Here is a 12,675-nt window from a genome sequence, read left to right on the forward strand (position 1 = left end):
CAAAGTTGCGCATGCTCTGGAAAAGGGGGTGTTGTCATACAAAAGGGGGGGTGTCCTTCAGTGTAGATTACTACACCCTATACCCCTTATACACATTATGCACCACAATAGTAGGACCCCTTATACTATCTAGTACTGGTGCCCCTTTCACATTATACCACACGGAATGAGCTATAATTCACATTATAGCACATGGTATGGGCCGAAATTCACATTATAGCACACAGAATGAGCCAAAATTCACATGATAACTCTCGGAATGAGCCTAAATTCACATTATAGCACACAGAATAAGCCTAAATTCACATTATAGCACACAGAATAAGCCAAAATTCACATTATAGCACACAGAATGAGACGAAATTCACATTATAGCACACAGAATGAGCTGAAATTCACATTATAGCACACAGAATGAGCCAAAATTCACATTATGCCACATGGAATGAGACAAACTTCAGTGAGAGTGGCAGCAGGGACATAGGGAAAGGGAGAGTGACAGAGGGACAGGGAAAGTCACAGCAGGGACATACTGTAGGGATAGGTGAGGTGTAATGTGTATAAGGAGTGATACAGTGCATTGTAATGTGAATAAGGAGCTACTGTATATGGTGCATTATATTAAGAATAAGGAGCGATACGGTGCAGTGTAATGTGATTAAGGAGCAATACAGTACAGTGTAATGTGAATAAGGAGCGATACAATGCAGTGTAATGTGAATAAGGAGCAATACTGTGTGGTTTAATGTGAATAAGGAGCAATACAGTGCGCTGTAATGTGAATAAGGAGCAATACAGTGCGATGTTATGTAAATAAGGAGAGATACAGTGTGGTGTAATGTGAGCCTTACTGATCAGTAGTAGGGAACTTGATGAAACACTCTTAACAGAAAGAGTTGCAGATTATCTCAAATCCAGCAATTTACAGGATCCCAATCAGCATGGATTCACGTGATGGGGAATCATGTCAAACAAACCTTATTGACTTTTTTGACTGTGTGACTAAAGTGATGGAAAAAGATGGAGCCATGAATATAGCTTATCTAGACTTTAGTAAGGCTTTTGACACTGTCCCACATCGCAGGCTACTAGATAAACTAGGGATGAGTGGGTTTGGATATCAGAGATCCAAACTGCCCTAGACTTATCGATCCAAGTCTGAATCAGAGTCTGGCTTGGAACTTCCCACCAGACTCTGTTCCCAGATCGAGGCAAAACATCATCATCCCGCTGTTGGATATCGCAGGTTTTGGATTCCTTATAAGGATCTGCGTGTCTCCGCAATTTTCACTACGGACTTGGAGATTGATGGAGACAGACCTCTGTCTTTCTGTGGGTAGTGGGGTACAGGGGTGCTGCTCTCCTGTGCTGTACAGGGGTGCCTTTCTGGAGTGCTAACCTATGGTGTCCTGTGCTGTTAGGGGTGTTGTACAGGGGTGCTACAGTCCTTTGCAGTACAGGGTTTATGTCCTGTGTGCTGTAAAAGTAAAGGGGTGCTGTGGCCCTGTCCTGTATGATATAAAAATAAAGGGGTGCTGTAAAAATAAAGGGGCACTGTTCTGTGTGCTGTAAAAGTAAAGGAGAGCTGTAAAAATAAAGGGACACTGTTATGTGTGCTGTAAGAAATTAAGGAGTGCTGTAAAAATAAAGGGGCACTGTTCTGTGTGCTGTAAAAATAAAGCGATGCTGTAAAAATAAAGTGGCACTGTTCTGTGTGCTGTAATAATAATGGGGCACTGTTCTGTGTGCTTTACAGATAAAGGGGCGCAGTGGCCCAGTCCTGTATGCTGTAAAAATAAAGGGGTGGGGTAAAAATAAAGGGACACTGTTTTGTGTGCTGTAAAAATAAAGGGGCACTGTTCTGTGTGCTGCAAAATAAAGGGGTGCTGTAAAAATAAAGGGGCCCTGTCCTGTGTGCTGTAAAAATAAAGGGGCACTGTCCTGTGTGCTGTAAAAATAAAGGGGCGCTGTTTTGTGTGCTGCAAAATAAAGGGGTGCTGTAAAAATAAAGGGGCCCTGTCCTGTGTGCTGTAAAAATAAATGGGTACAGTGGCCCTGTCCTGTATGCTGTAAAAATAAAGGGGTGCTATAAAAATAAAGGGGCACTGTCCTGTGTACTGTAAAAATAAAGGGGCACTATCCTGTGAAATGGAGAACAAATATTTGGATGAAAAAATAATAAAATATTAGAAGTGCTAGAGGTGTTGTATGTCATATGTGTACTAAGTGCTGGGAGGTGCACTGCCAATCCAGTTGCCGATATTGAGATTGAGGATGTCACTGTAGAAGTACACTGGGATGAGGAGGATATTGGTGTAGCTGGTGCTGAGGAGGAAGTGGACAATGAGGATTCTGATGGTGATGTGGTTTGTTTGAATAAGGCACCAGTGAAGACAGTTGTTGGCCATGGGATGAAAAGCCCATTTTCATGCCTGGGCAAAATACCTAAAAATCCACCTCTTCGAGGAGGAATTATTTCTCCATAAATCTGGAAAAGTGTCAAGCCATGTCTTGCCTTTGTCAATCCATAATAAGTAGGAGTAAGGACATCACCTGCTGTGCATTCATCATAAGTCATTGTCAAGTTCAGAAACTTTGGGAAAGAGCGTAAACAGTCCAGTGACACCTAAATCCCTTTTTTCCTGTTGTATCCAAGCTCCTGCAATCCACACTACCAACTCCCTCATCATCAATATCCTCCTCAGTCAAGATCAGAAGTAGTTTTGCAGACCATGTCACTGGCATGACTGAAGAGTCCTCTCCTATCTGGGATTCCTCTGGAGGATCCTTGGGTGCTACACCTACTGCTGCTGTTGTTGCTACTGGAAGTCGATCGTCATCCCAGAAAAAGTTGGAAGACCACTTGTACTACTTTAACTAAGCAATTTACTGTCCAAAAGTCCTTTGCGAGGAAGATGAAGTATGACAGCAGTCACCCTGTTGCAAAGCAGATTACTGAGGCCATAACAATTATGCTGGTGTTAGACGTGCGCCTGGTATCTGCCATTAGTGCAGTGGGGTTTAGACAGTTGATGGACGTACTGTGTCCCCGGTACCAAATACATCTATATTTCACTTCACTAGGCAAGCTATTCACAGACTGTACAGGTACATTAAGAAACATCCTCAGTGTGCTAAAAAATGTGGTTGTACCCAGTGTCCACTTAACCATGGACATGTGGACAAGTGGAGCAGGGAAAACTAAGGACTACATGAATGTGACAGCCCATTGGGTAGATGTATTGCCTTCTGCAGCAACAACAGCAGCGACACCAGCAGCAGCATCTCTCAAAAGCAAACCATTCCTAGGCAGGCTATGCTGTGTATCACCAGTTTCCATAAGAGGCACACCGCTGAGTACCTCTGACAGAAACTGAGGGACCTTATCACACAATGGCTTATCCCACTTAGACTCTTCTGGGGATTTGGGTGAACGTGCAAAACCATATATGTTCAATAATGTAATAATCTCAGACACGATTTTCAGTTCACAATATCAATTGGATTTTCATACATCAGATATCAATGAATATGTGAAAAAAAAGAGAATTTCCAACATAGCATAATATTGTTTTAACTTGTTAAATCTTAAACACCATCTACACACAATGTTTTTATACTAGTGTATAAGATTTAACAAGTTAAAACAATATTATGCTATGTTGGAAATTATCTTTTTTGTCACATATTCATTGATATCTGATGTATGAAAATCCAACTGATATTGTGAACTGAAAATTGAGTCTGAGATAAGTACATTATTGAACATATATGGTGTTGCACAGTCACCCTTATCCCATTAGAACCTTAGTGCACATATTCTCTATGACCTACATATTCTTTTTCAGTTTAAGGGGTACATTTACTAAGCAGTGATGAGAACGGAGAAGTGAGCCAGTGGAGAAATTTCCCCATCAACCAATCAGCAGCTCTGTATCATTTTATAGTATGCAAATTATAGATGTTACTTCAGTGCTGATTGGTTGCCATGGGCAACTTCTCCACTGGCTCACTTCTCTGCTCTTATCACTGCTTAGTAAATGTACCCCTAAGTCTTGGTTATAGGGTATACCTCGATAGAGAATAGCTGTCGCTCTGTCAATGCCATTAGGATATCTCTACATACTTTTTTTGCACAGCTCCTGGGGATTTATGATATCTGACAATGACATCAATATTGTGCGAGCATTACATCTGGGCAAATTCCAGCACGTCCCATGTTTTGCTCACACAGTTAATTTGGTGGTGTAGAATTTTTTTAAAAATGACAGGTGTGCAGGAGATGCTGTCGGTGGACTAAAAATTTGCGGCCCACTTTTGACATTCAGCAACTGCGTGCCAAAGACTGGAGCATCAGCAAACACTTTTGAACCTGCCGTGCCATCACCTGAAGCAAGAGGTAGTAATGAGATGGAATTCAACACTCTATGCTTCAGAAGATGGAGGAGCACTAAAAGACCATTCACGCCTATACATCCATGACATAGGCAAAGGAGGGGGAATGCACCTGACTCAAGCACAGTGGAGAATGAGTTCCATCTTGTGAAAGGTTCTTCAACCCTTCGAACTTGCCACACACGAAGTCAGTTCAGACACTGCCAGCTTGAGTCAGGTCATTCCCCTCATCAGGCTTTTGCAGAAGCAGCTGGAGAAATTGAAAGAGGAGATAAAACTGAGTGATTCTGCTAAGTATGTGGGGCTTGTGGATGGAGCCCTCCATTCCCTTTTCAAGGATTCAAGGCTGGTCAATCTGTTGAAATCATATCACTACATTTTGGTCACCATGCTCTATCCTAGGTTTAAAGCCTATGTTGTATCTCTCTTTCCGGCAGACACAAGTCTGCAGAGGTGAAAAGACCTGCTGGTAAGAAAATTGTCAGCTCAAGCGGAATGTGACACGTTAACAGCTCCTCTTTTATTTTCTCCCACAACTGGGGTTGTGAGGAAAAGAATAAGATTTCCTAGCTGACCCACTGGTGGTGATACAGGGCAGTCAGGAGCAAGTTTCGACCTCTGGTACAAACTGAATGATCTGCCAACAATTACTGACATGCCTACGGTCACTACACATGATGCTGTCACCGTTGAAAGAATTGTGGAGGATTATATCATTGACAGCATCTAAGTATAGATTTTCCTAACACACCTATGCCTATATGTCTGCCATATAATTTCAGGGGTGCCCTGTCTGAATCCGCATATCTCTTGTCTATATATATATATATATATATAATCAAAAGTCATACCGGCACTCCCAGAGGTAAAACGGATTCCTTTGCTGCGGTGCCCTCCAAGTCAGCAATGTGACAAACGTAGATAATGGAGAAACGGCGGCACTCAAGCAGGCTTAATCGTTATGAGGATAAAATTTCCTTTAATCACCTACATGTTTCGGGGAAAATCACCCCGTCCTCAGGGCTCAGACAACAATAAAAACATGTGTATGTAACACTTAAATACACCACAGACAAAACGACAATAATACAGAGATTGTACTCACCTGTCCTCACGGCGCTGCCGCCCATCCGCACATGCTGCACGCTTCCGTGTCGCTGAGTGGTGACGTCACGGTGCGCCGCGGGACAGGGAGATCGTCATAGCAACAAACAGTAAACAGTTACAGGCATCCATAGCGCCTGTGCAAAAAAACATAATACATTAAAGAGACAACACATTTAAAATACACATAAATCACCGCCATTGGAGAGGTCCCAGCAACACATAATCCAAGTATTTTAACTACCTCAGTAAAGACATGTTGAATGCTTCTATTGTTAATCATACAAAGTACAATTAGCAATTTAGCAAATAATAAATACATGTGACCGACCCCACATAGACATATATAATAATATAATAATATTTGGCCCTAAAGTAGACATTGGATGCCCAAATTCTCATTAAGGCCACCGGGCGATAATGTACCCAACCTGAAGATCCAACGGGACTCCTTCTGCAAGAGTAATCGATCCCTATTGCCACCCCTCAAAGAAATAGGGGTATGATCAATAAGGATAGCCCGAATGCTAGCCACCCCATGCTTAGCTGTCAAACAGTGACGTGCAAAGGGCTGGTCACTCGTGCCCTTCTCAAACGCTTTTTTGATGGCACTCCTGTGAAGTGCCATCCGTTCCCTAAATTGTCGTATGGTTTTGCCTATATAGGCTAGACCACATGGGCATGTAAGTAAATAAATTACATGGGTGGTAGTACACTTTAGGCGATATCTAATAGGGATCTTCTGACCCGTTTGAGGGTGATTGAAAGTAGTGCCAGTTTGTAGGGTGTTACATGTGGCACATCCAAGACACCTATAGCACCCCATCTTAGGTCTAAGAAAATGGGATTGGTTACATTTAGCCATATTAGTAACATCCAGGCGAACAATATGGTCCCCTATATTGCTGCCCCTGGTATGACTAGGAAGTAGTCTAGTGTTGGAAAGACTACTCAGGGCAGTATCTGTTTGTATAATGGGCCATAATTGTTTGGCCTTGCTTACTATTCTTTTAGAGCTTGTGGTGAACCTGCTCACCCATGGTAATCTATCGGCCTCTGGATTCAGATCAGCTCTGGGGTTCAATAGTTGTTGTCTAGGGATACGGAGGACTGCCTCCTTAGATTTCTCAAGTTCCCTGATCGGATACCCCCTTTGTGCAAATCTCATTAACATTGCATTAAGGGCCATATCAGTTTCCTGAGGGTCCGATGTGATACGCCGTACCCGCAGAAATTGTGAGTACGGCAACCCTTTCTTAAGTGCCAATGGATGAAAACTTTGATGATTCAAAAACGTATTCCTGTCGGTGTTTTTAACAAAAAGGGAGGTACTGAGCTGACCAGAACTAAGAGTAATAGAAACATCTAGGTAATTGATTTGCTTCTCATCAATCACATATGTGAATTTTACTACATGCTCTGAAGCATTATGCTGGTCCCACAATCTAGTGAGCTCCTCACTCGACCCACCCCAACAGATCAGAAGGTCATCAATATAACGCCTGTAATAAACAATATTGGGCTTGACAGAAGGGTTCAGGTAAAACATAGTATTTTCCAGCTGGTACATAAAGGCATTAGCGTACGATGGAGCCACAGCGGACCCCATCGCACAGCCAGAAGACTGTAGGAAAAACTCCCCGTTGAAGACAAAATAATTCCTTGTCAGGACCAAATTCAATAAGTGTAGAAAGAAGGGCACATCTGGACCCTGGTATAGAGCATTACCTTCAATAAGCAATCTAACCGCCTCCACACCTGCATCATGTGGGATGCAGGTGTAGAGGCTGGTCACATCAGCACTGCACAAAAGAGTATTAGTAGGTATCGACTCCACCTGCTGTAATTGCAGCAGAAGAGACGATGTGTCCTTTAAAAAGGAAGGCAAAGCCTGGACACAGGGATTGAGGAAGGCATCCAGATAGACCGCTATAGGCTGATATAACGAGCCTCTTGCTGACACAATAGGTCGACCCGGAGGATTCTCCAAGGTCTTGTGTACCTTAGGCAAGGTATAGAATAGCGGTACTATCGGGAAGTCCACCGTAAGGGCCGTGCGAATATCTTCTGATATTATGCCCAAATCATTGGATACCTTTAGATAGGTATCCAGCTCTTTCTTAAAGTCCTTGGTAGGATCTTTATTGAGACGGGAATAAACAGATAAGTCCCCTAATTGACGCTCGCACTCAGCAATATAAGTCCCAATGTCTTGAACGACTATTGACCCACCTTTATCCGCCTTACGAATTACAATGTCATTTCTGGTAGACAAATTCTTTAACGTTAAAGAATTTGTCTACCAGAAATGACATTGTAATTCGTAAGGCGGATAAAGGTGGGTCAATAGTCGTTCAAGACATTGGGACTTATATTGCTGAGTGCGAGCGTCAATTAGGGGACTTATCTGTTTATTCCCGTCTCAATAAAGATCCTACCAAGGACTTTAAGAAAGAGCTGGATACCTATCTAAAGGTATCCAATGATTTGGGCATAATATCAGAAGATATTCGCACGGCCCTTACGGTGGACTTCCCGATAGTACCGCTATTCTATACCTTGCCTAAGGTACACAAGACCTTGGAGAATCCTCCGGGTCGACCTATTGTGTCAGCAAGAGGCTCGTTATATCAGCCTATAGCGGTCTATCTGGATGCCTTCCTCAATCCCTGTGTCCAGGCTTTGCCTTCCTTTTTAAAGGACACATCGTCTCTTCTGCTGCAATTACAGCAGGTGGAGTCGATACCTACTAATACTCTTTTGTGCAGTGCTGATGTGACCAGCCTCTACACCTGCATCCCACATGATGCAGGTGTGGAGGCTGTTAGATTGCTTATTGAAGGTAATGCTCTATACCAGGGTCCAGATGTGCCCTTCTTTCTACACTTATTGAATTTGGTCCTGACAAGGAATTATTTTGTCTTCAACGGGGAGTTTTTCCTACAGTCTTCTGGCTGTGCGATGGGGTCCGCTGTGGCTCCATCGTACGCTAATGCCTTTATGTACCAGCTGGAAAATACTATGTTTTACCTGAACCCTTCTGTCAAGCCCAATATTGTTTATTACAGGCGTTATATTGATGACCTTCTGATCTGTTGGGGTGGGTCGAGTGAGGAGCTCACTAGATTGTGGGACCAGCATAATGCTTCAGAGCATGTAGTAAAATTCACATATGTGATTGATGAGAAGCAAATCAATTACCTAGATGTTTCTATTACTCTTAGTTCTGGTCAGCTCAGTACCTCCCTTTTTGTTAAAAACACCGACAGGAATACGTTTTTGAATCATCAAAGTTTTCATCCATTGGCACTTAAGAAAGGGTTGCCGTACTCGCAATTTCTGCGGGTACGGCGTATCACATCGGACCCTCAGGAAACTGATATGGCCCTTAATGCAATGTTAATGAGATTTGCACAAAGGGGGTATCCGATCAGGGAACTTGAGAAATCTAAGGAGGCAGTCCTCCGTATCCCTAGACAACAACTATTGAACCCCAGAGCTGATCTGAATCCAGAGGCCGATAGATTACCATGGGTGAGCAGGTTCACCACAAGCTCTAAAAGAATAGTAAGCAAGGCCAAACAATTATGGCCCATTATACAAACAGATACTGCCCTGAGTAGTCTTTCCAACACTAGACTACTTCCTAGTCATACCAGGGGCAGCAATATAGGGGACCATATTGTTCGCCTGGATGTTACTAATATGGCTAAATGTAACCAATCCCATTTTCTTAGACCTAAGATGGGGTGCTATAGGTGTCTTGGATGTGCCACATGTAACACCCTACAAACTGGCACTACTTTCAATCACCCTCAAACGGGTCAGAAGATCCCTATTAGATATCGCCTAACGTGTACTACCACCCATGTAATTTATTTACTTACATGCCCATGTGGTCTAGCCTATATAGGCAAAACCATACGACAATTTAGGGAACGGATGGCACTTCACAGGAGTGCCATCAAAAAAAGCGTTTGAGAAGGGCACGAGTGACCAGCCCTTTGCACGTCACTGTTTGACAGCTAAGCATGGGGTGGCTAGCATTCGGGCTATCCTTATTGATCATACCCCTATTTCTTTGAGGGGTGGCAATAGGGATCGATTACTCTTGCAGAAGGAGTCCCGTTGGATCTTCAGGTTGGGTACATTATCGCCCGGTGGCCTTAATGAGAATTTGGGCATCCAATGTCTACTTTAGGGCCAAATATTATTATATTATTATATATGTCTATGTGGGGTCGGTCACATGTATTTATTATTTGCTAAATTGCTAATTGTACTTTGTATGATTAACAATAGAAGCATTCAACATGTCTTTACTGAGGTAGTTAAAATACTTGGATTATGTGTTGCTGGGACCTCTCCAATGGCGGTGATTTATGTGTATTTTAAATGTGTTGTCTCTTTAATGTATTATGTTTTTTTGCACAGGCGCTATGGATGCCTGTAACTGTTTACTGTTTGTTGCTATGACGATCTCCCTGTCCCGCGGCGCACCGTGACGTCACCACTCAGCGACACGGAAGCGTGCAGCATGTGCGGATGGGCGGCAGCGCCGTGAGGACAGGTGAGTACAATCTCTGTATTATTGTCGTTTTGTCTGTGGTGTATTTAAGTGTTACATACACATGTTTTTATTGTTGTCTGAGCCCTGAGGACGGGGTGATTTTCCCCGAAACATGTGGGTGATTAAAGGAAATTTTATCCTCATAACGATTAAGCCTGCTTGAGTGCCGCCGTTTCTCCATTATCTATATATATATATATATATATATATATGTGAAACAAGGATTAATACTGCGCCACTTGTGATAAAAACAGATATGTTATGTAAAGGATAATGGCAAACATATGTGACACTCCCCTATACTGCTACTGGGGCGTCAGCTGGATCCCTCAAAAGTGTGCAGGGATGGTGATTCCCTGGATAGAATTTATGAGAAAAAAGAGGTGATGAGGGATATATAGCGACCACGGTGTCTATGTAACAAGTATAAAATTGCCAATTCTATTAAATTAAAAGGTTTTTATTAGTGTACAATTATACATAAAATAGAAACATATAAAATAAATGTGACAATGATAAAACACAGCTGAACTAACAGCACTTAAAATGATTATAAAAACTACAATAAGAACAAGTATTAAGGTTTTTTCCTTATCTTAAATGAGGTAGGTGAAGGTACCCAACGCGTTTCGTTTCATAAGACACAGTGGGTATGGGTATGGGACACAGTGAACCTGCAACTCTATTTATAGCCATATGGCTAGGTGGGAGGGTCGTATCTTCACAGGGAGTCATGTGATGCAATTAGATAGTAAATACTCATAAATGCGCTTACTAGTGAATTCTAGCGGTTATCAGGTGATTGGGAGCAACTTATACATTAAAAACGAGTGTATTTTGAGTTTAAAAGATGTTTAAAAACGTTATTTTCAGTCTCAGACAGTGTAATTGCGGCACTTCCGCCACACTTCCGGTGACAGAGGACGCGATATGTCACTTCCGCCCCACTTCCGGTTTTCGTCCGCGCATGCGCCCGCATTCAAAGCCATATAACTGGTGAAGTTGGGAGAGAGAGGAGGAGATATCGCCAACTAACTGTCACGCAGAGAGATGTTTTGGATATTCCAATTACAGACATTACAGCCAAAAGGATTCAACGACAATTACGAGATCGCTCCCTTTTTATAAAATACGGTATCTAAACCTCATTTGTACTTGTATCCCCTATCCCTCACCCTACCCGGACCCCTCATTCCCCTCCTAAGTTCAACCTTCTTCCTAGTTCCAAACCCCACCCCTACCCCCCAAGTCAGCTCACAATCACTAATGTTCAAAATGAACACTCCATTAAATATTGTAAGGGTTGGAGTGTAAATCAATATGGCACAATGTCGTTACAGTCATACCACGCTGGAAATGCCCAAACATGTCTGATCTTGGGGGCCAAGCAGCGTTGGGCCTGATCAGTACCAGTAGGGGGGACCATATGGGAAGATCAGGTACTGTATAGTACACAATTTAATAGTGGCCTGAGAAAGATATACACTCTATGTAATATAAATATAGTAAAATAACACGTGGTATACAAGCACTAATAGATATATACACTGCTTGGGGTTTATTTACTAAGATTCGTAATTTTCAGAATCATGTTCAAGTTCAATCGCGACTGACATCGACAGTGTAAAATTGCAACTTTTTGAATTGATTACGACTAATTTACTAAGCTGTCGTATTCGTATTTTCCGTATCTTCCGATGTCGATGTCATTCATGCTTTTCTGCTGTAGATTGCGGCCGCGTTTGCTATTTCGCGGCCGCGTTGTTGTGTTTTTTTTACGACTGCGTCACAAGTCTGTTACGGCAGTGATTTGGAATTTGCTGCCGCGTTTTTACTTCTAAGTTTCGTTTACGTCACGTGGCCGTGATTGGTTGTATTCGTGAAGGAGGAGTGTCTGTGCATGTTACTATAAAAACGCCCCAAACACTCCGCACCTCGTGGGTTTAGCTAGTGGAGAGGAGAGAGGAAGGTGTATTTGGAGTTGGTGAGTTTGGTGGAGTTTTTGGTGGATTTGGAGAGGAGTTTTGTGATTGTTGAGTGCTGTACTGTGTGTGTTAGTAGTCTTGTGATCTTTGTAGTATTGTTTTTTCACAGTTTGTAAACTTTTTTGTCCTTGTTTTTTTTTTCCAGTCTTTTGTCATTGTTTGTGAGTGAGTGAGCGTGTGTGTTGGCTGTGTGGTGTGTAGTAGGAGTAGTGGAGGAGTGTGTTTTGTGTTTTCATTTTTCAGTGTTTTATGTTGTTTGTCATGTCCGACTCAGAGGTCAGTGTGGTGGCGGAGGTTAGTGAGGTGGAGGCTGGTAGTGAGGTGGAGGCTGGTAGTGAGGTGGAGGCTGGTAGGGAGGTGGAGGGGGGTAGTGAGAGGGAGGAGGTTAGTGAGGAGGAGGAGGAGGGGGTGCCTGTTGCTGTATTCTCCAGTGATAGTGATGGTGTTGTGGCTCCGCAGCCACGCACCACTACCAAGACTGGCAGGAATATAAAGTTCAGCTATGCTGAAAACATGGCGTTGGTGCGTGAGCTGATGAAGCACCATCGCCAATTGTTTGGTCAGGATGCTGCCAGGGTGTCCTCCCGCAGGAAGTCTGCCCTGTGGGGGCAAGTCATACTT

The 12,675-nt window shown here is 42.9% G+C and overlaps 1 pseudogene; it reads left to right on the forward strand.

Moving 5' to 3' along the window:
* Positions 1 to 11,401: 11,401 nt before the first annotated feature.
* Positions 11,402 to 11,520, forward strand: LOC134946150 (5S ribosomal RNA; annotated as a pseudogene).
* The last annotated feature ends 1,155 nt before the right edge of the window (positions 11,521 to 12,675 follow it).

The sequence above is a fragment of the Pseudophryne corroboree genome, chromosome 7 (assembly GCF_028390025.1).
Source record: "Pseudophryne corroboree isolate aPseCor3 chromosome 7, aPseCor3.hap2, whole genome shotgun sequence".
In the NCBI taxonomy this organism is placed as follows: Eukaryota; Metazoa; Chordata; class Amphibia; order Anura; family Myobatrachidae; genus Pseudophryne; species Pseudophryne corroboree.